Here is a 25,785-nt window from a genome sequence, read left to right on the forward strand (position 1 = left end):
TTTCCCACTTGAACTGAGATCCCAGGGTTTCTGGCTGTGGTTACCAAGTGGTGGCCAAACGTTTTCACTGAGCACACTCAAACAACATGGGGTATTCCACAACCAGGGTTGATTTCAGCAGACTATCAAGGCCAAGATACTGTCCCTTCACAAATGCTGGAAGGGTCTCTGTGAGCCACGGCTGTGATTTCATGCAAGTTTTGCATGCTTCTTTTTCTCCTGTGTTCTCTTGCCTTTGATTCACTGCTCCATCAAATGGATGGTAGGTCCTTACCTAAAAGACTCAGCTTGTCCCGTTTCATAATGTGACTACCACAGATTGGAACACTAGCACTTATGAGCTGAACGAACATGGGTGGTTCAGAAATCACACACTAGGAGGCTCCAGGACCCAATTTTATGGGGCATAAGTGATCATGGGCATTGGAGAACTGGCCAAAAATGTGTGTTCTTGGGGAAGGAGAACAAATCCTAATTAAAAAGAATACCCCTTGTTTCTGAGCCTCAGTTTATTTATCTATGAGATGATGTGATTAGATACCTTCTAACATCTGTTTTTCTTAATCATGATAACAGCGGCTGACATTATTGCATTGTTACTATATCAGGCACTCTGCTAAAGCCTTCATATGCATTTTCTCCTCTAATCCTCAAAATACTATACTCTCTGTCCCATTTTAAATCGAAAAGCTCAAAGAGATGAAATAATTCATCCACAGAACTAGTAAGGGGCAGGCCTGAGGATTCTGACTCAGGTGTGTTTGATGCTAAAATTTGTGCCCTTCACCTCCACATTATATGATCCCCAAAGAGGCCCTTAGCAACCTTCTGCAAGGCAGGCCCTACTTCTAGACCAGTGGTTCCCAGCAGGGGCATTTTTGTCCCTGAGGGGACGTTTGGCTGTGTCTTTAGGACACTGTCCTGACACGTGTCTTCAGTATTTCTAGTTCTCACACCTAAGAACAGCAGTGCTACCTGCCTCCCTGGTGGATAGAAGCCAGAGAGACTAACAAACACTACCATGTGTGGCCCAGACCCCCACAGTAAAGAATTACCTGGCACAGAGTGTCCTTACCATCAAGGTCAAGAAACCCTCGTCTAGGTCCAGCATAGAAACACCCTCTTCACCGCTGTCCACAGAAGTTAAACAACAAGTGCCCATACTCCAGGGACGACAACCCTATTTTTAGAGTCGTGTACACATGCACATCACAGTCGAACCCTCTTAGTCCATCACCGCATTCATAAGCCACCGACCTCGGCACAAGACAGACCCATGTTCAAATTTCTGTCCCATGTCTTTGTGTTTGTCCTCAGGGCCATCACTTTTGCTCTTAAGCCTCATGTTTCTCATCTCTCAAATGGAGATGATCATCGTCCATCGTGGGATGACGGGGTCAGGGCAAGAGCTCAGCATCCATACTGGTTTCTCTCGTCCTTGTCTCTCCTGCCTTTTATAAACCTCTCAGTGTGCCTATGCTCTTATGGATGGCCAGGTATGTTCTTGGCTCCACCATTCATGCTGGCAGGAGCCACCGACTGCCATTCGTAGACTGGTGCTCGGTGACACAAACACACAGGAGATGGAGCAGTTGAAATGCACTCAGAGAGAAGCAGCTGGGAAGTATTGGTGGCCCAGGCCAGTGCAGGAGTCTGGGTGGGAAAAGCAAAAGAATCCAGGAATCTTGGCCCTTGGCCAAGGCGTTGGCTGAAATGGACTCCCAGGGTTGGCTAGTTTTATTGTAGAATAAATTGTTGTTCCGTAATGTAAATGGAAAATTAACTGTGTAACTAATCAAAGAATCTTTGTGACTCTTTGTGAAACATACCACCCAGATAAGTTAGAGATTTATGTATTTTATGGAGTAGACCCCATAGGAGAAGGGTCTGCGGGAAGAAAGATGGAGGTGGTTAGGTGAAGGAATTTCCTTCATGGAAAGGACCCCCCCCCCCCAAAAAAAAAAGGCATAGTTCACAATGTTGTGTTTGCTTCACGTAACTCAAAATGCAGGATTCCTTAGCTAGACTGCTAAGAAGGTCATATTAAATATTCCCTTTTCTTTCTTTAAAAAAAAAAGATCATTATCATTATGTGTACATTATTTATTTATTTGGGTCAGTGTGAAATGAGAAGAGGAGGAAAGAAAACTGGATGAGGGTGGCGGCTCCCAGTAAGACCTCTGATCCGTTAAGTTGCTTATGGCAAAGAGAAATGGGGATCAGAAGTCACACCTGGCATCCTGAGCTTTCCAAAGAACCCTCCGGCTGATCTGAGCAAGGTAATACATAGGCAGGGATTTCTTCCCAGACTCTTGGGCACAGAGGTGGATCAGGACAGGACCAGTGGAATAGCACCCGCTTTGATTCCAGAAATTGTTTAGATACCTGATGTAGGAGGGAAAAAAACAAAACCAAACCCTTTCCTCTGCTTGGCTGATCCTAAAGGCATAATGTGCATGGCCGTCCAGGAGTATAAGGCTGTGTTCTCACAGCGACCCCGGGAGGGATGGCTTCCCGCATTTGGACACAAGAGAAAGCTGTGCCTCTGAGAGAGTCAGACTCTTGTTCAGGTTACAGCCTCATGGACAGCTCGAGGGCTGGGGCCCTTATCCTTGGATTCTAAACCAGGCTTCATACTGCTGTAGTATTAAAGCCCATTAGAGATCACTGAGATAGCTCCATAGTGCAAAAGTACTGAAAGCCGGTGAGCACAAAAATATACATGCACATGTACACAAATACACACATATACACACATTTATGAACACCTGCACGTTGAGGTCTGTGTAAGTAGATAAGTGAGACAGTGGGCAGGACAATAATGGGAACGGACTCTGCCCTGGTATCTGGGAGAGAACAGGTAGGAACTATGACCAAAGTGTCCCCGGCTAAAGGAAGGCTGCCCTATTCAGCTCGTCTAGGTAATCAGTGTGCCTTGGGACCTTGAGCTCAGAATGGCCAGATCTTCTGAGGGTTTTTGTCCTTTTCTTTTTTGGTGAAGAGAAGCTGTTGTACCCATGGGGGGTTGGCAAACCACACCCTGCAGCCCAGTTTCGACCGGCACCTATTTAAAGTTTTATTGGAATAAGCCCCGCCCCCTGCTTGCTCACAGATGGTCTGTGACGGCTTTCCTGCTCAGGTAGCAGCACTGAGGAGTTGTGACAGAGACTGTATGGCCTTCAGAGCCTAACATCCGTACTGCTGGGCTCTTCACAGCTTCCCTGCCCGCGATGTAGGTCCAACAAAACACAAGTGGGCCGAATTCTGCCTCCATCAGAATTCACCAGAGACACCTCATTGGTCATCCAGTTTCACACTTTCTTCCTCTTGTTGGCCTCAACAGCTGGTGCTGGAGATTAGTTAGACCATCGTTTTTCACAGTTAAATCTGCGTGCAGTTCCTCTAGACCGCCAGGCTCCACTCTTGATTCAGTGGGTCCGGGTAGGTCCCAAGAACCTGCACATTCAGCAGGCTCCCTGGTGAAGCCGATGCTGCCTGCCCAAGATGCTACCTTGGGAAGCAGGGACTTAGAAACACCATGCTTTTGGGAGGGTCCCAAAGCTCCAGCCCTATCGAGTGGGTGACTAAGTTGGCCAGTGCAGAGCAATGAACTCCATAGAACCCCTAGGTCAGACTCACTGAAGCCCTGCACAGCCCACACAGGAACCTTGAGGAGTTTTGTGAATCTTTCTAGCCCTCCAGAACTGTTACATTTCCTCAATTTGAAGGGCATCCTTTGGGATCCGTCCGGGACCAACTCCACAGCCTTCAAAGGGCTTCTAGCTGTGTGCAAAGTATTCAGTATTTCCGACGTCAGCGTTGCCGTCCAGAGGGGCGATAGCCGGCTCACCCTGCATTCATGACAAGCACAGGGATCTTGCCTGGTAGTTCTGGAGTAAGATCTCTCACACCAAGATCAACCCGAACCTCGGGTGGAATGGGAAGAATGGGCTCAGCAAGCTAAGTGAGAAAATTTCAGAGGAGCGATGAATAGAAGAAGAAGGAAATAGTTTCCGAAACACCTGATTTCTCCAAGCCTCCGTTTCCTTATCTAGAACTCCTTTTCCTTATACTGTTGGTATAACCTTGAAGGTTGTCCTGAAGATTCTATCAGAGGTTGTGTATGTAGTAAACGTCACCTGTAAATTCGGCTCGTAAATGTCTCCAGCTCTGTCCCTAGGGCTATGCACTCCTGATAGCAGCTTAGAGATCCCCAAAGACTGGGTGTTTGGAAGGTCTGTGCTAGCACCTGGTGGCTCTGATTTGGCTGTGCCCAAGGATCTCTCCAAGACACATTCCTTTTCCTGTGTGTGTGTTTTCTGAGCAGCTGACTCCAGCCACAGGCTGACTCTAAGCTTCTTCTATTCTTGGTGTTTCTGGTTGCCAGTAATGTGGCTCACTCTCATCCCCTCTGTGTATCTTATTGTTGGCTGGGCTCCTAACAGCCTTTCCTTGCACAGCCTCTCCAGCTGTGCTGAGCTGAACAGTGAAGAGCGCCAGCGTCAGCCCCCAGCAGGGCTCTGTGTGTGCCATTTAAGGGACGAGGAATGTGGCTCCTGGCGGGTGAGCCTGGCTGCTGCCTCGAAGAAAGGGTGCTAAATAATTCACCGCGGCAGCCTGCTCTGACATCCACCCGGGCCTGGCCCCTGGCGACCCTGAGGATGCCCCAGCAGGGCTCCCGCTTGCTGCGCGGTGGCATCTAGAGGAGCAGGAAGAATAAACAAGTCAGCATGTAAATCACCTGGTTGTCCGGATCTCAGTGGCCGGGAAGCGTCAGCCTGGGCAGACCGATGGTGTGTGTGCTGATAGTCCCTCAAACCGGAGGGCTCCAGACACCCTCGCTATGCAGAGGCTGACTGCTGGTATGTTTACATTCAGATTCCATAAGCATTTTTTTTTGTTTTGTTTTGAGAACTTGCTGTGTGCCTGGCGGTTTTACCTGTATTATCTCCTATAATCCATAAAGTCCATGAGGCAGAGACTGTTAGAAGAGGCTCAGAGAAGGAAAGGGACTTGTCAGAGTTCATACAGCTAACGAGGGGGCAGAGTCAGGTTTTGCCCTTGAACACATCCTGCCTGACAGACCCCCTGTTATCCAGAGGTCCCTGGCTACCTGGGAACTTGTCTCTCTCCTCCAGATCCTGGCTGTCTCGGCGGGTTGGACTCCCCCACGTTAGGTCGAATGCTACCAGCTTCTCTATAGGGAGGCGCGTGACGGTGCATAACTGAACCTCTCCCGTTGCTCCTTTGGGCTGGACTCTCAGGTTCTGATTCCTGGTTTTGGTAGTCCGCACCTTGTCTTGTCCTGGCTCTCAGCTGAGCAAGATGGTAGCTGGGAGGCACTGTTGAAAATGGTGGCCTCGTCCCAGGAACTTCCTGCCTGGGGCAAGTGAGGGTCTCGAGGCAGGATTCCCAGGTTCTGCTGCAGGGCTTCATTTAGTCTGAAGGTTGACAAGTGGCAACACAGGCTTGCAGGAGTAGCAAGGTGGACTGGAACAGGAACAAACATTAGCAGGGCTTTTTCTCAGCCCAGGAAGACTTGCTTCTGCAGTTCTGATAGGCCATTTTGCACAAGGCATCACATGATGCCATTGGATGGACCGATCATCCCCATGCCCTAAGTAGCAGGCCTGTGATGACTGTTTTACAGATAATAATAATAGCTTCTAAAGCTTACTGTGTGTTCCTGCTGCACAAAGTGCTTTGTGAAGATGATTTGAACTCCTACAACAAGAGGTGTTATGGTTATAACCATTGCTCACATCTTTCAGAGAAGGGTTCTCAAGAACAGAGAGGTTAAGCAACTTGCCCAGTGTCACACACACGGCAAGAGCCAGAGCCCAGAATCAAACACAGATTTCCTGATTGCAAGTTCAGGGCTAGTTTCATTGTAGCAGGGCTCTCTTTTAAACGAGATGTCCTTTACAGCTATTTATAGATGCTAAGCAGATTTAGGATGAAAAGGAACACAGGCAGAACCCAGTACAGTGGGTTGAGCGATACGTATACCATATCTGCACTTCTCATTCTTTTTTTTCCTCCATCAGTCATCTGCCTGATGACATTCACAGGTGTGACAGTTTCCCAGGGCTGTGATCTGCTTCTGAGAAAATTGCAAAAAAATCTGTTACGTGGACATAAAGGACTGCAGTTACTCATAATTGTCACAACCGTAAATGGATCATCAGCCCTGGCAGTTTATGATCGACCGTGACATGCATAGAATAGGCTGTGGGTCATGGGCACTTCATTCAACCATATTTTCAGAGGGCCTACTGTGTGCTAGGCACTGTTCCAGGTTTTGAGGGTAGAGTGCTCAAAGAAACCGCAAAAATCCTGCCTGCCGTCCCCTAGAGCTTACTTTCTAGGTCGCCATAGGGAGACAGAGCATATAGCAACATAAACAAATAAAATACATAGTGATTTAAGAGTACTAAGTCCTGGGCATCAACTTCCAAAATGACGGTTTGAGGAACACAGCAGACACTTTAACCAGGGAAATAATCCTTTGATTGTGAAAACTATTTTTTAAAAAAACCAACTATTTAAGGTTTCTGAAAATTGTCCTGAGGGTATGTAACAAATGCGGAAATACCTATTCAAGAAAATCTACTAAGTCTTGGTAAGAAGAGTGAGTCTGTGGCTTGTGAGCCGTCACCCCCTCACCTCCTCCTGCCCCTTACCCCCATCAAAAATCATCGTGATGCATACTGTGCTCTGGCAGTATGCAGCCAAGAAGATGGGGTGCTCTCTCTACCGACCTGTCAGTCCAGGGCTACGATTTCACCCTGGGAAGGGCACCTCAGAGACCGACAACACCCTACACGCTACCAAGAAGCCCTACCTTAGATCAAACAGTGGAGCATTGTGTGCCCCAGGGTGTTGTGAAAAATAATAGAACAGTCAGGTAACAATTAGTGGAGGCTAACAGCTGGGTGTGATGCCAATAGGGACCAGCCAGGCGCTCCGGGAGACTATAGTCATGCCCTCTGAGTAGCAACGTCAGAGGCTGCACACTGCGGGGGAGATAGACCTCACTCACCTTGTCTAGTCCGTCACTAAACAAATAAACATCAATAACAGCAGGCTCCAGAAAAGGGAGGAGAGAATCAGTATCCAGAATTGCTATATTATGTGAAATGTTCAGTTTTCGACAAAATACCATGAGTCATACAAAGAAATAGAAAAGTCTGGCACATAGGGAAAAAGCAAGGAAAAGAAACAGCCTGTGAAGGTGTCTAAATGTCAGATTTAGCAGGCAAAGACTCTAAAGCAGCAATTTTAAATATGTCCAAAGGACTACAGGGAACGATGTCTAAAGAGTGGAAGGAAAACATGATGGCGTTGCCTCATCAAATAGAGAATATCAATAATGCAAAACTGTTTTAAAAAATAATATTGAAAAATGGAAATTTTCGGGCCGTGTTGGTGGCTCAGTCAAGCATCTGACTCTTGGTTTCAGCTTAGGTCATGATCTCACAGTTTGTGGGTTTGAACCCAACATCAGTCTCTGCACTGATGGTGTGGATCCTGCGATTCGCGCGCTCTCTCTCTCTCTCTCTCTCTCTCTCTCTCTTTCTCTCTTTTGTCCCCTCCCCTGCTCACTTTCTCTGTCCCTCTCAAAATAAACTTTTATTTAAAAAAAATTTTTAGTGCTTATTTTTGAGAGCGAGAGAGACAGATCATGAATGGGGAAGGGCAGAGAGAGAGGGAGACACAGAATCTAAAGCAGGCTTCAGGCTCTGAGCTGTCAGCACAGAGCCTGATGCGGGGCTTGAACTCATGAACGTGAGATCATAACTTCAGCCGAAGTCGGACACTAAACCGACTGAGGCCACCCAGGTGCCCCAATAAATACATTTAAAAAAAAATTTTAAAATGGAAATTTTGGAGTTGAAAAGTATAATAATTGAAATGAAAATTTTACATGAGTGGCTCATTGGTAGATTTTAGCCTAGAGGAAGAAAGAAACTGAAAACTTGAAGGTAGATCAATAAAGATTATACGATCTGAAGAGTAGGGAGAAAAAAGAAAAATGAAAAGAGCTTTTTAAAAAATAACTTCTCCAGTTTTATTGGGAAACAATTGGCATCCGTCATTGCATAAGGTTTAAGGTATGCAGTGTGATGGTTTGATTACCTGAATGGAATGTTTTAGAAATCTGGGATCAGCTAAAGAGAGAAAAAGGAGCAGAAAAAACAATACTTGAAGAAATAATAGTGGCAGACTTCCAAATCTGATGAAAATTATTAGTCTACACATCCAAGAAGCTAATGCAGTCCAAGTAGGTAAATTTAAAATGATCTACGCTGAGATAACATCGTAGTCAGAATACTGAAAGACTAAGAGAAAATCTTTTTTATTTATTTATTTTGAGAGAGAACACACACGTGTGCAAGTGGGGGAGGGGCAGAGAGAGAGAAAGAGAATACCAAGCAGACTCAGCACTGTCTGCACGGAGCCCCATGCGGCACTTGAACTCAGGACCCTGCCGTCATGACCTGAGCCAAAATCGAGAGTCCAACACTTAACTGACTGAGCCACCCGGGTGCCCCCCGAAGAGAAAATCTTGAGAGCAGCAGGAGAAAACTTTTCAGAAACAAGTGAACCCTCACAGAATTAACAAGATTCTTAAGTCTTGGCAGAGATATGGGTGCTCCCTTTAAATGTTAAACAGAATTACCATATGTCCCAGCAACTCCATTCTTTGATACATCCCCAAGAAAAGTGGAACATGCATCCTCAAAAAAACTTGTACACAAATGCTCGTGGCAGCCTTATTGGTAATAATCAAGAAGTGGAAACTGCCCACGTTTCCATCAGTTGATGAGTTGGTGAATAAAACGTACATCTGTACAATGGCATATTGCTCATCAGTACAAGTGGATGAAACTCTGGTACAAGCTACTGCGTGGATGAACCTTGAAAATACTACTCTAAGTACAAGAAAAAAAGTTACCGAAGGCCACTTACTGTATGCTTCCATTTATGTGAAATGCCCAGAATAGGCAAATCTGTAGCCACAAAGAATGTTCCAGTGTCTGTTCAGGGCTGGAATAGTGGGACGAATGGGGAGGGAGTACTCCCGGCTGAGGCATGAAGGGCTGGTGAAAGTGTGTTACAATTAGATTGTGATCGTGGTGGCATGAGTCTATGAATATACTAAAATCTATCGGATGTATACTTGAAATGGGTGAACGGTGTGATCTGTAAATTCTATTTCAGTAAAACTTTTTTAAGGGGTGCCAAGTGCTGAAGGAAAAATAAAGTAGGGTAAAGGTTTGGTAGCATTAGGAAGGTGGGAGGAAGGATGTCATGGGATAGGATAGTAAGGCTTCACTGCAGTGACACTTTTAAGACGTGAAAAGGTAGGAGAGGGAGCCATGCTGCTGTCTGCGGGAGGAACCTTTCAGACAGAGGGTAGAGCCATTGCAAAGACCTGGAAACAGGCATGTGCTTGGTGTGTCTGAGGACCCCTGTCCATGTGCCAGCAAGGCAGAGAGTAGCAAGAGTAGTATCAGAGAAGCTGTGGGGGATCTGTCCCAAGGCGCATATGCTGAGAAGAGCAGCATTGATGAAGTTTAAGCAGAAGTGTGACGCGCTCTGTTCATTTTCAGATAATCACTATGGTCGCAGCTTTGCGAATAGACCACAAAGGGTCCAGGTGGAGGGAAGAGCTGATGGTGGCTTGCGTCTCCATCCAGGAGGGAGATAGCCTGGCTTGGAGCAGGGGCTGGATATTGGCGGTAGTGGGAAAGTGTTCGGTTCTGCATTTGAAGGTAGAGCCCGCAGGACTAGTCAAGGGTCGAGAAATACTCCGTGAAAGGGGTCAGAGAGTAAATATGTTAGGCTTTTGGGGCCACACAGTCCCTGTTGGAACTACTCCACATGGCTGTCGAAACCTGGATGTGGCCGTAGACATGCATAAATAAATAAGCATGCTTGTGTTCCAGTAAAACTGTGTTTACAAAAACACGAAGCAGAGCAGGTTTGGCCAATGGGATGTGTCATGCCAACTCCTGGATTCGATGTCAGGGGGAAGAGGAGGAAACAGGTGAAGGATGACTTGAAGGTGTTTGTTCTCATCCATTGGAAAAATGGAGATGCCATTAACCATGATAGTGAATCTGGCAGGCAGAACAGGTCTGTAGAGGGTATGAAGAACTGATCTCTTGTTAAATTTGAGAAGTCTTTAGACATCCACATGTGAATGCAGGGGGATTCGTAAGCCCTGAGTTCGAGAAGAGGCTGGTCTCGAGTGGAATCGAAGACCCTAGAGCAGATCAAGGAAGTGCACGTAGATAGAGGAAAGCAAGAGTCCGAGGGCTGAGCCCAGGGATATGCCAGTGTTTCGGTGTCAGGAAGAAGAGGAGGAACCAGCCAAAGAGACTCCGGAAGTACAGCCACAAGGTAGAAGGGAGGCCAGGAGAATGTGACATCATGGAAGCTAAGCTAAGAAAGTGCTTCAGAGAGGGTAAATCTGTCCTTTTCTTTCCCACTCACAGAATCATGTGGGTATGCAAATGAGCAGAGAAATGTTCTTACAGAAGAAATCCTGAATTCCCTCTAATTTCCAGATAGAATTATCGTCAGACTTTTTATTCATTCAGCAAATATTTAGAAGCTGTCGGGTCACCAGGCACGGTGCTAGATGCTTGGAACAGAACAACATGCCCCCCAAAAAAAGGCACAATCCCTGCCCTCAGAGAGCGTGCAGTCTGGTTAGAGAGAGATGTTAATCAAGTAATTGTGAACATTAACCAAGGATGGATCATAGTCGCTCGTGATGGATGCAGATCTCTGAAAGAGGACAAGAGTTCTAAAGCAAAGGACTTACCTAAGAAAGCAATACTATGAGTTTTCTACAAAAGAATTGAACTAATCTGGAGGTCCAGGAACCTTCTGTATTTCTCTTTGTTTTTAATAATAAGTGATTCCCAACACACCACATCCTGATTGGGACACACCTGCTTTTTTTTTTTTTTAATGTTTGTTTACTTTTGGGGGGGGCAGGGGCAGAGAGAGAGGGGAGGACAGAGGATCTGAAGTGGGCTGCAGGCTCTGAGCTGTCCGTGCAGAGCCCAATGTGGGGCTTGAACTCACGAACCGTGAGATCATGACCTGAGCCAAGATCAAGAATTGGATGTTTAACTGACCACGCCACCCGGGTGCTTCAAGTTTGCTATTTTCTGAGGTAGAGAGTTTTTCAGCTTTTTTTCTGGGGTATCTTCCATTCTGCCAGCTCTCTCTCCCAAGAGAAGCCTGTAGAAGCTCTCGTGCTTACATTTAGGAAGTGCTGGAAAAACGAAGCATCCCTGTGTGGCTCTTGCTCGTTCTTCTGGTCCTTTCCAAGAGAAAATTCAGGTTGCTACTCAGCTGTTTAATGAAAATGAGTACTTCCAAAAAGCTGCTGTAATAAGTACAGCTTTCTTTTTCTGAAACAAAAGCAATGTTTGCTACCACATCGTGTCAGTTTCACAATATTTTCATGGAAATGTGCAGTGCAAAGCATGTTTAAATCATCGATGCAGCTTTTAATCTTTCTGGGAGGAGGGAGCAAGATCTTTAGCAGTCTTTCATTTTGATTTGTCCATGCTCGCCTGTCCACACTTCTCCTTTTAATTAATGTAATTAAAAAAGGATAAGAGGCCGTGGTAGAATTTGGTGCATTAGGTTAGCGGGATCAAGAATAATGAAAATGTCTGAGATGAGGCAGATTCCTAAAATGGCGTAAAAGAGGAAAGGAAGGCCTTTCTTTTGGTTTTAGGGTGTGCCAGATTATTTTTCATGAGATTCAGAAATGCGTCCATGGCCTGAGAAACATTTATGATTGGGAATCTTAAATGGGCAATAAATAAGGGGTGCTGGGGTGGGTCGTTCCTTAAGTCTGTCACAAGCGATTGTATAGTTTATGTTGGCACCTCTCATTCTTGCCCCCTTGTCTGAAAACCAAGTGGGGAGTAACATTAATATTAACTGGATGCTAGATACTCCTCAGAGTCCTTTATATACTTTAACTCATCTCATTTACCCAAACCCTTGGTAGATAGATGTCTCCATTTTGCAGATGGAACACCTGAGGCTTAGAAAAGATGAGTGGCTGTTGTTACCGCGTCATGCAGGGATGAGGTTATAGAGGCACATTGGAATTTAGGTCTTTCTGTTGCAAGAGGCAGATTTTTTATTGTAAGTCCTAATTGGAAAAGTGGTTAGGAACTATCGAGGAGAATCTCTTTGGAGCATTTCTTTCTTAGGCAGGCAGCTCCACCTTTGTGGGTGCCTTGTGGATCTTTACCTGCCCTTGGTGGGCACTGCGTGTATCTTTACGTGCATTATAGATGCCTCCCAAGTTTATTATCTGTGTGGTTTTGTGGGCTGGCTGCTATTGCTTGAGAGTTCATACAAATCCTGACTGTGGTTTTTGTTGTTTCTTTTTGGAGCAAAACTGATGCAACTTTGATCTCTAGTATTCATTTAGAACTATCATCTTTTTTTTGGTATTAAATATCCCTTTATTTTAAGACATTATGGCTTTAGTATAGCGTGCTAATGGATTTACATTAAATCCATGGTGAAAATAAAAATGGACAGCTGTGGTACATGGTAACAGGGTTCCCCGTGATCTCTTCTTGCCTCTTCTTCCCGGGGCCTGTACTTCGCAGCCCCTCTGCAGTCGGTTGAGGTCATGTGACAAGTTCATCAATAGAAGTGGCATCATTTGCCTCTAGGCTAAAGCACCTACACACACCCCCGGCTCTCTCTTCTCCTGTCGCTGTAACCTGGATATTAAAGGTGTTGAAGGGGCACCTGGGTGGCTCGGTCGGTTGGGCGTCCGACTTCGGCTCAGGTCATGATCTCACAGTCTGTGAGTTCGAGCCCCGCGTCGGGCTCTGTGCTGACCGCTCGGAGCCTGGAGCCTGTTTTGGATTCTGTGTCTCCCTCTCTCTCTCTGCCCCTCCCCTGCTCATGCTCTGTCTCTCTCTGTCTCAAAAAAATAAATAAACGTTAAAAAAAAATAAAATGAAAATAAAGGTGTTGAAGCCACAGAAACACAAGGAGGAAGCAGACTAGATCCCTGAGTCACTGCTTGGAATGGAGGTACCTGGAGATCGCCTGCACCTCCAGCTGACTTTGCATGAATGAGGACTCAATCTTTAATGTGACACCACTGAGATTACAACTGTGTGTGTACTGCATCCCAGTCCAGCCCCTGCTAATAAAAGACTTGTCAGCCTCCCCTCCCCCTCTCTAGAAAATTTACTAGATTTTGAAATGTGGGGATTTTTTGAAACTATATAAAACCTATACATATGTATATATATTTATCCCTTCCCATATATATATATATATATATGGTTTTCAAGAATGTGCTTTATATATTATATATATTCATATAATATAATATATTATATAAATATAATATAATATATTATATAAATATATATAATATATAATAAATATAAATATATATAATATAAAGTGTGTGTGTAGGCTATATTAGATATTATCCACGTAATTATAAAATGAATTATGTATAGTTTATATTTTATAATTATGTGGATAATATCTAATATATTCTACACACATACTTTTTTTTTAATAAAATAAACTAAACTGAACACATGACCTTTGTTAGATGCGTGGTTTGAAACACGGGTGATCTCCCTTACGATAATGAGGATTTCACAGTAGCAGGGCCAGGAGGTGCTTAATCTAAACCAGAGGGGACTGGTGCTCTTTCTTTTTTGAAAGTGCTTCCGAGACCAAGAAGCTTCCATTGCTCTGGGTGACCCATGCCAGTTCTTACCATGTCAGTGGTCAAACGTCTTCCTTGAGTCCAGATGAAATTTATTTTTAGTTCATTTAAAGTTCCCGTTCTAGGGGGCGCCTGGGTGGCTCAGTCTGTTAAGCCTCTGACTTCGGCTCAGGTCATGGTCTCATGGTTCCTGGGTTCCAGCCTCGCATCAGGCTCTGTGCTGACAGCTCGGAGCCTGGAGCCTGCTTCGAATTCTGTGTCTCCCTCTCTGTCTGCCCTGCCCCGCTTGTGTTCAGTCTCTCTCTCCTTTCTCTCAAAAATGCACATTAAAAAAATTTTTTTTAAGTCCCCATTCCATCTTATTTTACCCCTCTAGCAGTGGAGACAGACGGTTGTCACCATGACTATCATCCACAGAGCCTTTCATCTAGGGGGCCATAGTCCTCACTGCCTCACAGTCCTCATGTACCCTTCTCTTCTAGAAGCCGCCCAGCAGTGATTCACTCACCCTTCCCTGCAATCCTCTAGCAAGATGTTGACAGTTGCTGGTCGGAATGCAAAGCCGATCTGATTTCCCTTAATGTGGGGAGCACCCTCTTGGTCAGCCCTCGCCAGCATACCTTTGGTGCTTTTCCCCTGTCTTGTGTCCTTGCAGACAAATCTTGAATTCTGCGTTGATGCTAACATTGGTCTCTCATGTTTGTGTTCCACCTGCCTGCAATACCCTTTCCAGCAGCTCAAATTTGACCTTGGCAATTAGAGTAGACTTTTCCTTTATGGCTTCTGGATTTTGTGTCATGCTGTGTAAGGCCTCCCCCCCCCCCACCCGCCCCCAATATAAAAATGTTTTCCTGTTCCAAAAGAAAAAAAAAGATTTTTTTGACCTTCAACCTAACTCAAATCCTACTTTCCCTGACTTCTGATCATGTCAGCCGCAATTAATCTAGTCTTCTGTGCCTCTCTTCCTATGTGCAGCATGCAGTTTCAGCCACTTTATGTAAATAGCTTAGTTTCTATCCAAACAGAAAGTTCTGAAGGTCAGCACTTGTGTCCTTGTCTCCACAAGAGTGTCCTAAATTTCACAGATCCCAATAGATACTATACTGAGTGTCTCATATGTATCACCTGTTTTCCCTGCCACCCCCTACCAAGAGGTTTGCTGTTGTGAATGTGAAATTCCACTCTGTTTTTGTAAACACCACTGTGAGTTTTGTCCCAGTTTGCCAGGTCTCTGACATTTCCAAGAAGTTGTGGTCTCACTTTGTCTATTACCTAACAGTGTATTTTCTTTTATTTTTCATTTTTTTAGTTTATTTATTTTGGGAGAGAGGGGCAGAGCAAGAGCAAGGACAAACCCAGGGAGGGTCAGAGAGAGAGAGAGAGAGAGAGAGAGAGAGAGAACCCCAAAGAGGCTCTTAGCTGTCACAACGCAGAGCCTGATGTGGGGGCTTGAGCTCAGCAACTGTGAGATCATGACCTGAGCCAAAACCAAGAGTCTGATGCCTAACTGACTACGTGACCCAGGCACCCTACTAATAGTATATTTTCTAAAAATTCTGAGTAGCGGGGTGCTTGGGTGGCTCAGTCGGTTAAGCGGCCGACTTCGGCTCAGGTCATGATCTCACGGTCTGTGAGTTTGAGCCCCGCGTCGGGCTCTGTGCTGACAGCTCGGAGCCTGGAGCCTGTTTCAGATTCTGTGTCTCCCTTTCTCTGCCCCTCCCCTGCTCATGCTCTGTCTCTCTCTGTCTTTAAAAAATAAATAAATGTTAAGAGAAAATTTAAAAAAATAAAAATAAAAATTCTGAGTAGAATGGTGTCCAGGATGAACATCATGGTCATGAAGAATTACTGATCTGTAGGCTTTATCATTTCAGCAATCTGTACAAGATGATGCATAGCTGTCCAGATTCCCCATCACTAAGCTGTGCTCACAGAGTACATGCTGTCTCAAGGACTTCAGCATGCTTTTGCACCGTCCCCCTCCTGACTGCCTTTAGACCTTTGAGAACCCAGCACATGCCCTCCTCTGACATGCATCACCCTTGCTCTAATTGCTTGCTTAATTGTCTTCCCCTCTCATTCCTAAGCTTTTTTTAAGGCAGGGTTCACGTCTGTCTTGGTCACCGTGATGTCCCTGAGGCCTCACACAGGGACTAATAGTAGGAGCTCATTTAATGAGTGAATGGGTACCTGAATGATGGATGAAGTGTCTTTGCTTGCCAGAAATATAGCTGTCTTGCCGTGTTGTGCAGCTTCAGAGGAGGAGGCCCCCAGTGCCTCTTGGTCATTTTTGCTGCTGTCTTCCCTAGTTTCATAGTGCTTGCAAATATTTGTGTTGTTTCACGTGGGAAGAGCAGGTCAGCAGCTCACCCACGTTGGGTGGAACTTTGAGTTCTACCCTAGGAGTAGGGAGGATGTTGCAGTCTCCATCAACCCGGTTGCTCCCATATTTTGAACCTTGCCTAGTCAGGTAACTAATTAATGCTGAAGTTAACAGCAAAAACATCATTACGTCCCCTACCAAGAGCTCACGTTTACGGAATGTTGGCTGTGTGCTAGGCTCAGTGCTAAATGCTTCCTACTGAGGATTATTTGATTCTCTAAACAGCTCTGCAAAGGTAGGCACTATTACTCTCCCTCCTCTGTACCTGAAAACGTATGGCCCCTCATCCTGCAGTCAGCTAATATCAGAGCCGGGGCCCGTCCCCAGGCCATAGCTTCCCTCCCCCATGTTATTTTGTGAACTCTTGTAAAGTTGGTAGTCACATGCCAGCCTGCCTCTTCATTGCTTTCCTGCCAGTCACTTGTGAACTGCTTCTCAGCATTCTCATATGATAGTAAGTACATCAAAGAGTAGTGGGCTCGCCTTCAGATGAAGAAAGTGGGACACGGGCATAGAAAGTTGAAGTGACTTCTCCATGGCCACACCAGGGTAGGATGCCTCATTGCCATTGGTGGCCCCCAGTTGTAGTATTTGCTGATCCTGAAGTATCCTGAAGGATACTGAGGTCTAGGGGAACCATCCGCTTCCCCACATGCCCTGAGCTCTGCACGATGGAGACCGAACGCAGAGTGTTGCTCATTGGTTTGTACTCTGTTTCTCTTAGTGAAAAGTTACGCCAGTCCCGTGATTTTCACCATGAAAGGTCTTCTCTGAACCGGAGAGAGGCATTCTGAAAGAAGTTATTAAGCATTATTAATACAATTACATATAACAAAAGACATAATTTAAACTTCCCGACATCTGACAAAGAAATTCATTTGAAGCTTCAGGAACTCCAGCTGGAAGGGCAGAGCTCATCAGAGTGGGTTCTTCAGTCCGGGGAGTATGGGCAAGGAACCGTGCTGGCTGCTTTGTCCTTGGGGACGCTTCTGTGCATGATGGACTACACCTGTCTCCTAGCTTCCCCAGTCCCCCCTATCCTCCTCACGCACCACCTAAGGAACCCGCAGCACTCCCTTGATCTCAGGCACAGGGTCGGTATATTGGCTTGCACTTGGGTCTCCCTGGCCCAGCATACTGCCTAGGCAGCACTGAAAGAACAATTGATTTTAAACAGTAAAAGATGACCATGGAAATACTCCAAGGATAGAAACAATGACCATCCTAGTGGAAAGAAGGCCTTGGTGATTTTTTTTTTTTTACTTCATCCAAAATGTCGGAAAGAACTGTTATTTAGTGAGTGTGATATCGTGTCAATCCTCACTATGGTTGCATTCAATATTTTTACTTTATTGCCTCAGACTCTGAGCTAGGAGAGAGCAAATACTGTGTCTGTGCTTAGTCCTCAGAACAGTGCATGGCACAGAGCAGGTGTTCAGAACATACTAAATGAAGGGTTGGTACACATGAAGAAACTGAACACCCCCAAGAGTTAAGCTACTAGTCCAGGGTCCCATCACTTGCATAAATTAAAGCTGGGATTCGGACCCAGGACTTCCCAGCCCTGTTGAGTTCTTTCTTCATGATTGCTTGGATGGGCCCCTGTTGGTGCAGCAGATGGGGAGTTAGAGATCCAATTAGAGACCCAAAGGTCTGGTCGGAGATCCGGAAAATGTGAGTTCTAGCCTGTCCTTGCTGAAGTCCCATTGTGACTATGGGAAAAAAACCCTTCTCTACTCGAAGCCTCAGTTTCAGAATCTGTAAAATGGAAGAATGGAAGCAGTGCTCTCTAAGGGTCTCAGGGTCCTCAAATGCCCCTTGGCTGATTTATGCTTTCTCATCTCTTCTACTCAGGAGGAGCTAGGGTCAGGGGTTAAGGGAGGGAATGACTCATTCATCACCCAGGCACCTGAGGAAGGTAGTCTTGTGTTTTATTTCAGACGTGCACAAAAATTCGAGGAGGACCTAGTCTCCAGCCAGCAAACACCCGGAAATGAAAGTTAAAAAGAGAAAAGTAGAGGCATTTGAAGACTCGACACAGTTTTGGGGGAGGAAAAGACGAGCTAGGATTCCACTCCTGGGTTGGTGCATAATATAATCTGAAACAGGCACTCAGGTTGATAACTGCCCAGATTTGATCCCCAGCACATAAGAGCACAGCCTTTAAAAAAGAAAAAAAAAAAAAAAAAAGGCATGTATCTTTAAAGCCTCTCTTCTTACCGGTGTTATTTTTGTATTCCTTCAGAGGTTACAGAGCTAGGGCCTTTGCATCCCGAGAAGGCTTTCTTCCCTTCTCCCTGGCTCGGGGATTATTGATTTGGAAGGCGAGGCTAATTTACATGTAAATAAATCTCGGTGCTGGGCAGCGGGACGGGACGTCCAGATGCCGTGACTGACTTGCTGACGTCACGGCTTCATTAGCATGCGGAGGATGTGGGCACTGCAACAGCGACTTCTCCGGCACCACCAGCCTCTCCAGCGACAGTTATTATTATTAGTATTTTTTTTTTTTTTTTGGCCGAGCTGCACATTTCCTGGTTCAGTGTCTTGGGCTCTGCGACCAGCTGACTGGTCGCCCTGAGTCTGGCTCGGGATCAGTTGGTGACGCTGAAGCTGGGGTCTGTGACTTCCTGCAGATTGAGAAGCTGGGTTCTCTGGAAGGCAGTCGGATCCAGAGGAAGGGTAGAAGTCACACTTTTTTCCCCCCTCCCCTGGTGGGTGCCCAGCAGGGTCTCCATCCAGCAGTGCTGTTTTCCATGAGCAGCTCGGGCTGGAGCCTGCTTCTGCTGTCGGGAAGGGTCTAGATTTTGAGGAGGGTTTCCAGAAGAAGATGCTTTGGCTGCCTGCGGTCCTGCTTGCGTTCTTAGAAGCCAGACCCGGGGAGAAAGTGAACTGTGGCAATTGACAAGCTCAGAGGGTCTGGTTGAAGCTTCTCCCAAGACTGAGCATTTTATCCTCCCTGGAGATAGGTAAGAAATTTGTTCTGATTCACATATTAGACAACTGTGTATTTTCTAGGGAGGATGAGAAGGCTGGATGTAAATGGTTTGCATTAGGAGAGGTTATCACAGCTCCATTATCTTGGTCAAGTGACATTTTTAGTGGTCCTCTGGCACCTTTTACCTTTTCTATGCTGATTAGAAAGCTCAATTGCAAAGTGACATGTCACAGCTGTAGGGAGTCTTGAAGAAACGCTTCAGTCTTAGTGCTTTAGAAGCAGCCGTTCTGTAAAGGAAGTGCAGTTATCTTCGCAAAATAATAATAAAAGGGGAGAGGGTTTAAAAACCAAACACCTGGTAGTGTTCATCCCCAGTAGTCATTTCTGCTCAGGGTGTCAGAAACCATTAGAGCGTCTGGGGAATGAGGAGTTAGCTGAGACTTCCAGGTGAAGAAATGGTGCTTGGTTAATTCGGGTTTAATTTTAGCCAGTGCTTTCATATTAGAGATGGTGACAGAGCTCCCAAATACGACTGCACAGCCGGGCTGAAACACATGACTCACTGTGTTCTCTACGTTGGGTTTTTAGAGGAGTGCTCATACTTAGTGCTCCCCACTCTTGGTTTCCCAAAAACCAATCATAGCATTACTAATCTGCCATGGAGGTCTTGCGATGAAATCCAGATCTTTAATCCCATTACTCATTGTTGTGTGGTCCTAGAATATGCTGGGGTCTGACGGGACTTTTATGAACCATAAATAATCTGGGCTGGGCCAAATCACACCAGGGTAAGTGATCTGTACCAGATGCCATGCCATCCGCCGGTCCAAGCGTGGCTCTTGTATAATTTAGGCACATATATTATTTCCCCGGCAAGAGACTTCTGCTTCCAGGCGGTGCATCCATGACCACAGTCAGGGGAGGGCCCCAGTGTGCCGTGAAAATGTCGGCATGGACTGCCGTGGACCAAAGCCTCAGCTTGCAAGGCTGCAATTTGCTTTGCTTGAACATCTCTTCCCAGAGAGTGTTGTAAACCATCTCAGTGAGACTTAAACTAAATGAAGCAGCCTGGCCTCCTTGCTGGAGGCCGAATTGGCAACTCTGATCCTGCTCCCCAGAAGGTTTATTGGCTGCTGATGGCTTTCACAGATGGGTCAGGATGAGTGTCCTCATGGGCTCCAGAGTAAGTCACAACTTTGACAGAATTGCCATGTTTTGGAAATTTGGATTTAATGGCTCCTCGTGTGCTTGTAAAGGTTTTGCCTTTCCATCAAATGCTCCTTCCCCTCAGAAATTCTTTTTTTTTTTTAATTAAAACATGTAGGCTCCCTTGGGCATTTTGGCCTATAAATAGTCATGGGGCCGCCAAAATTAATAAAATACCATTGTTTGGAATGGCAGGTTTGTGAAGGTTCACCATACAGTGGAGGGGAATAAATAGAAATGGAGGAAGGAAGATACATTGATGGAAGCCTAAAGAATGAGAAAGGAGCTTAGGGGTTAGGCAGGACGGCATAATGTTGACCGAGGACTCAGACTCTGGATTCAGACAGCACCCAAGATACTTAGCGCTCTCTCTCTGAGGAGTGATTCCTGGCTGTATAACGGGGAGAGCGCTAGAACCTATAGGTGGTGTGGCAGGTATACGGATTTACTGAGATGACAGAAAAAGCACCCAGCACGGTGCTCGCCACGTGGCAAATGTTCAGCAAATGTTAGCCATTACTGCCTCCACTGTTGCCTTTTTATCCTTATTATTATAAGCATCGTTGCTAAAAACAAAACGGTCCACTGGAAAGGCAATATGTTTCCATCCATTTGTCTGCAAAGGGGTGTTGCTAGCAGAAAAGGTGTCCTCTCGAGTTCCTGTAATGTCCACCTCCGTTCCCACTCAAGGAAACTTTGCACCCTACTGATGGGATTGACAGAATAAGGGGTGCCATCCAGGGCTGCCGGATTTTGCGGAACTCAAAGTGGCCGGGTGGTACAATGAAAATCATTTAGCACTAGCTGGTGCTCAGGCATGCTTAAAGAAGGTCTCCTGTTTGGGCAGCTGACAAGTCACATGCAGAAAGCTGTGGGATCCAAATTGGAATTGACGTATTTCTGGATTTCTGTGCGCGTTTCTCTTCAGTTCCAACTTTGCCTGTGAGAGGCGGTCCTCTTCTTTCTTCTTTTCAGTGCAGACACTTCGCATTTTTTTTCTCCATCTTGAGAGGCCTTTGGCTATGGGCTTCAGCTGCTGGTTGGGTCCTCAGAAGTTCCAGGGCTGAATATATATCACCATATGGGTGTCTCCAGTGTGGAGGTGTGCCGTGAGGGGAAAGGAATAGGCCATCCTGCCCATGTCTGGTCTCCGCTGACACAATAGGTCTCTTCCAGACTTGTGAGTGTAGTCGCACAGTTTGACAGCTGTTTCTAGCCTCTCTTCTGAACATCTTTTAAATTTATGTTAAATGGAGCTCCAGTGTGGGGGTTTGAAAGACAAATGGAGAATGATTAAAGGAGCCAGAGGAATCTCAGGAGACTCAGAATTGGAAGCTGGTCACTCTTGGTTTCTTTTGTTTTTTTTTTTTTAGTCAAGTTGCGTTTGCAGAGAGAATTCTATCTATATCTTGATAACAGCCCATTTCCCTTACATCTCCTGATGGTGTGTGTGGTGTTGAGAGCATTGCCTGACCACTCTGAACTTTGGTTTCCTCGTGTAAAAAATAGGAAATCAATTCTCCTGAGCTCACTGGCTGTGAAATGGTGGCTGTGGTGTCCTTGCCCAATTCTTGGTACCTACTAGGTGTTGGGACTTTATTTCTTGCTGGTACCAATAACGTTCATATTTCCCACTAAATCCAAACCTGTGAGCAGCAAGAGGTAGTAGCTTACGTGCTCATTTGATGGAGGAAACTGAAGGCCACAGAGGGAAAACACCTTACCTTAAATGACACAGCGGTGACAAATGTTGGTGCCTAGTATAATGCTGCTTCTACACACATCAGTTCCGAAGGGTCTGAGTTGGAGTGGAGCTTTTCAGCACCCCACTGCACTGCCAGGTGCGGATTAGCAGAAATGGCTGTCTTCAGAAGCCTGAAGACATGGTCTTCTCTCCCCTTGGTTGTTTTCGAACACACACCAGTGACAATGTTCTGTCCCTCAGACAGAATTGTGGCTTTCGTTTGGCCGAGGACTCTTCTTTTGTGTCTGAAGGCCCTTCAAAAATCATTCCCTCTTCCCTCTCTCCCTGATGGTTTTACTTAAAAATCAGCCAGGTCCTGGTGACTGTGAACTGTCACAAACTAAGAAGCTTTGGGGCTAGGCCCTGGGAAAGTGTTTGCCTCATTCATGTTCATGACTGGTACTTGCCTCTTTGCTCTTGTCCCAACCTGTAAAGATTTTTAATGAAATGTTCATGTTTTTATAATTTGTGTGTGTGTGTGTGTATGTGTGTGTGTGTGTGTGTGTGTGTGTGTTTGAATGATGCAGGAGAGAAAATGTTGGATAAGATCACACTGAGTTTCCAACAAGGTAAGCCCTCCAAAATCTCACTGCGGACTTGGTCAGTTGAGTTTGGAGACTTGGTTTTCTTTTTTCTTGGGCCTGTTGTTTGAGCAGCTCTTTGTTCGGAGTCTGAAGCCTGGGGCTTGCTCATTTTGTTATTTCCCTGGGGACAAGGCAGAGGGAGAAAGAAGCAAGGAAAGGGGGGGGGGGCTAGATGGAAGGGTTAGGAGGAGGCTAGGAGGGAAGCAGGCAGAATGCAGAAGCAGCTGAGAGAATATCAGAGCGGTCTCCAATCCACCATAAAAGTGTAAAGCTGAAGGTTCCCCGTGGGTGAAGTTGCAACTCAAAGGCAGGAGCCTCTGTTCTCCTTCAGCTAGAAATTCCTCTCCCCATCTGTCCTATAGAATTCATAGTGCAGCCATTTTAAATCCTCAAGCCCTACTGGTGGCTAAACACAGCATGTGTTTCCCACCAAAGCACCACGGACCATTTTGAAAAATGCATTATTTAAAAAGAGCACGTTTTCAGGTACAACATGAACCTGCCTTTCCATGGTGGGTCTAGATGGTAAACTTCCAGCACATGTGTGGCTGTAAAGTCTGTCAAAATCAAGTTGGTTGAGACTTGATTGATTGAGACTTTTATGAGGAGATATGACCCTGGAGGGGGCACAGAATCCGGAAACATCACTAGTTGGCAGTGGGGGCCTCAAGGAAGTCAGGGCTGGCCTCGTGTGGGAAAGTGTTACCAGAGTCGTGCTCACTCAGAACAGCAGAGTGAACCCGTAGGAGGAAAGAAAAATAGCGATTTCTGGTATCCCCCTTCTTGCTGGTCCTAGATTTGAGCTCCTGTATGTAAAGCATCCCGAGGCACCGGAGGGATCACAGGCATCATTTACTCCTTGGAATATGGCACAGGGTTGGAGCCCAGCTTGGTACCTTTGACAGTATGGCACTCTCTGTGCCTCATGATGGAGGTCTGACTTGAGTAGCCTCCATATCGCTCACTCCAGGAGCGTCCCTGGTCCCAGAGTGCCCACCCCTTCTGGGCTTCGTAAAATCAAACCGTACAAATGTGATCCGTCCCCATCCAGGGTTAAAAGTAACTAGGACAGGAATTCTTAGCATTTCATTTCAACTGGGCAGGATGCCATTTTTCCAACTCTTTTCTTGGCATCCATTCATCACTTGCGAGTCCTCAGAGATGCTTGTTCAGGAAAGTTCCAGAACTCAGCTGAGAAACAACCATACTTTCTGTGGTCACAGGGTCAGATAGGTTTTCAGAGTAGCCGTTAGTGTACGTGTAAGAATGTTTTGGGTGTCTGTGTATCTGTCTCTAGTCTGTGTGTTAGCGTTTATGTGAATATGTAGAAAAAGCAATAACTGTCATAGATAGAGCACCTACTGTGGACTAGCTGACATATAAGATGCTTTACATACCTTGCCTTATTAATTCTTGCAGCAATTATGCAGCTAGATATTATTAGCTCTGTTTCCTAGAAAAGAAACCAAGACTCCTAGAAGTTAAGTAACTTGCCCAAGGTTACACAGACAGTAAAGAGTAAAATTGGGATTCAAACCCAGGATAATCATAGTCCAAAGCCTAAGTAACGTCCATTATTTTGGGACCTGCTTACACTTCCTGCCATAATATACGCTGCATGTGTTTTTTCTTTGTCTTCTAGATCACTTCTGTGGATCCCTCATTTGAGGAACATTTCATTATTTAGCTCTCAAATTAAAATCCTTTCAGTTAATCTTGTGATAAGATGAGAAGTAACCATGAAGAGACTAAAACAGAACACCGTTTTGAATGTGGCTTTTAGAATAGAAGGGAGGTTGGTTGTAAAGTCAGTTAAGACACACTGAGATGAGGAGTAAAAGCTAAAGGCCAGTGGAAGCAGCCCTTTGTTGGACCAGAGGCAGGGTGGGAAATTCTGCTGTGCTGAAATTGTAGGCAAACATGGGCAAACCCAGTTGGAGTGTAGACAGGGGCCAACCTTGTTAGCTTTTGATCCCCAGTTGCAGGCACATCAGGTTCTAACTAGAATATATGTGTTTCCCTTTCTGAGCTTCTGTTCTTTCATCCCTGAAAGGGAGGTCCCGAATCAAATAATCTATAAGTTCTCTTCCAGCACTGACCTTGATGAGTGTGAACTTTCTGAACGAAACTCCACCTCGTCGGTGGAGGCATGTGATTTGCACCGTCGGTTGCTCTGGCACAGAGAACTTGAAGGTCAGGTTTTATATCAGGACCTGACCCTCTGGGCTGTGGATATGGCTGCAAGATGAGAAGCGGCGGCCCTCCAGAGAGTGACCTGGAGCTTCCTGGAGGCACATCTGACCTTTGGGGGCCTCACGCTAGTGAAGCGGGTCCGCATGATCCTGCCCTGTGTTGGGGCTGCTCATTCACTCCTAGAAGTCCTCCAGGACTGTCACTTATGCAAGCATCCTGCAGAGTGCCAGACAGTGAGGTTGCTCCGGCTGAATGTGTATGCATCTTGGGAAGTTGCTAAAATTCAGACTCAGCATTGTTTTCCCTAAAGGATTTTCTTTCCATTTTAAATTTATTTATTTAATAAATTACCTACTTAGTTACTTAATTAAACCTGCATGCGAGCAGGTAGAATCCCCAGCAGGCTCTGTGTTGTCAGCGCAGAGCCCGACGCGGGGCTCGATCTCACAAACTGTGAGATCATGACCTGAGCTGAAATCGAGAGTCAGATGTTTAACCGGCTGAGCCACCCAGGCGCTCCCAGAGTCAGGATTTTTAAATTGTTTATTTTTTAATGTTCTTTTATTTTTGAGAGACAGAGACAACATGACCAGGGGTGGGGCAGAGAGAGAGAGAGAGAGAGAGAGACAGAATCCAAAGCAGGCTCCAGGCTCTGAGCTGTCAGTACAGAGCCCAATGCGAGGCTCGAACTCACGAGCCGCGAGATCATGACCTGAGCTGAAGTCAGACGCTCAACCTACTGGCACCTCCCAGAGTCAGGATTTTTAACACGGTTCCTGGTGATGCCAATGCTGCGCCTTCTTAGCCATTTTTATAACAGAGTGTTCCACAGGAAAGAAAATTGACCCCAATTCAGAAATCCTGGGTTCTTTCTAAATTTGTTTTTAATGTTTGTTTTTGAGAGAGAGAAAGAGAGCATGAGTGGGGGAGGGGCACAGAGAGAGGGAGGCGCAAGAATCTGAAGCAGGCTCCAGGCGTTGA

At 45.8% G+C, this 25,785-nt stretch overlaps 1 protein-coding gene across 4 annotated transcripts in view; it reads left to right on the top strand.

Annotated features, from left to right (window-relative positions):
• PRICKLE2 (prickle planar cell polarity protein 2) overlaps nucleotides 1-25,785 on the top strand; it is a 323,432-nt gene that overhangs the window by 191,652 nt on the left and 105,995 nt on the right. Inside the window, exon 1 of one of the 4 annotated variants that reach the window (XM_015065254.3) lies at nucleotides 15,523-19,108. The exons of the other annotated variants lie outside the window; for them this stretch is intronic. The gene's annotated coding sequence lies outside the window, so the exon portion shown is untranslated. Of the gene's footprint in view, nucleotides 1-15,522; nucleotides 19,109-25,785 lie in introns of those variants that run through there. 4 annotated transcript variants of the gene reach the window in all.

The sequence above is a fragment of the Acinonyx jubatus genome, chromosome A2 (assembly GCF_027475565.1).
Source record: "Acinonyx jubatus isolate Ajub_Pintada_27869175 chromosome A2, VMU_Ajub_asm_v1.0, whole genome shotgun sequence".
Taxonomy (NCBI): Eukaryota; Metazoa; Chordata; class Mammalia; order Carnivora; family Felidae; genus Acinonyx; species Acinonyx jubatus.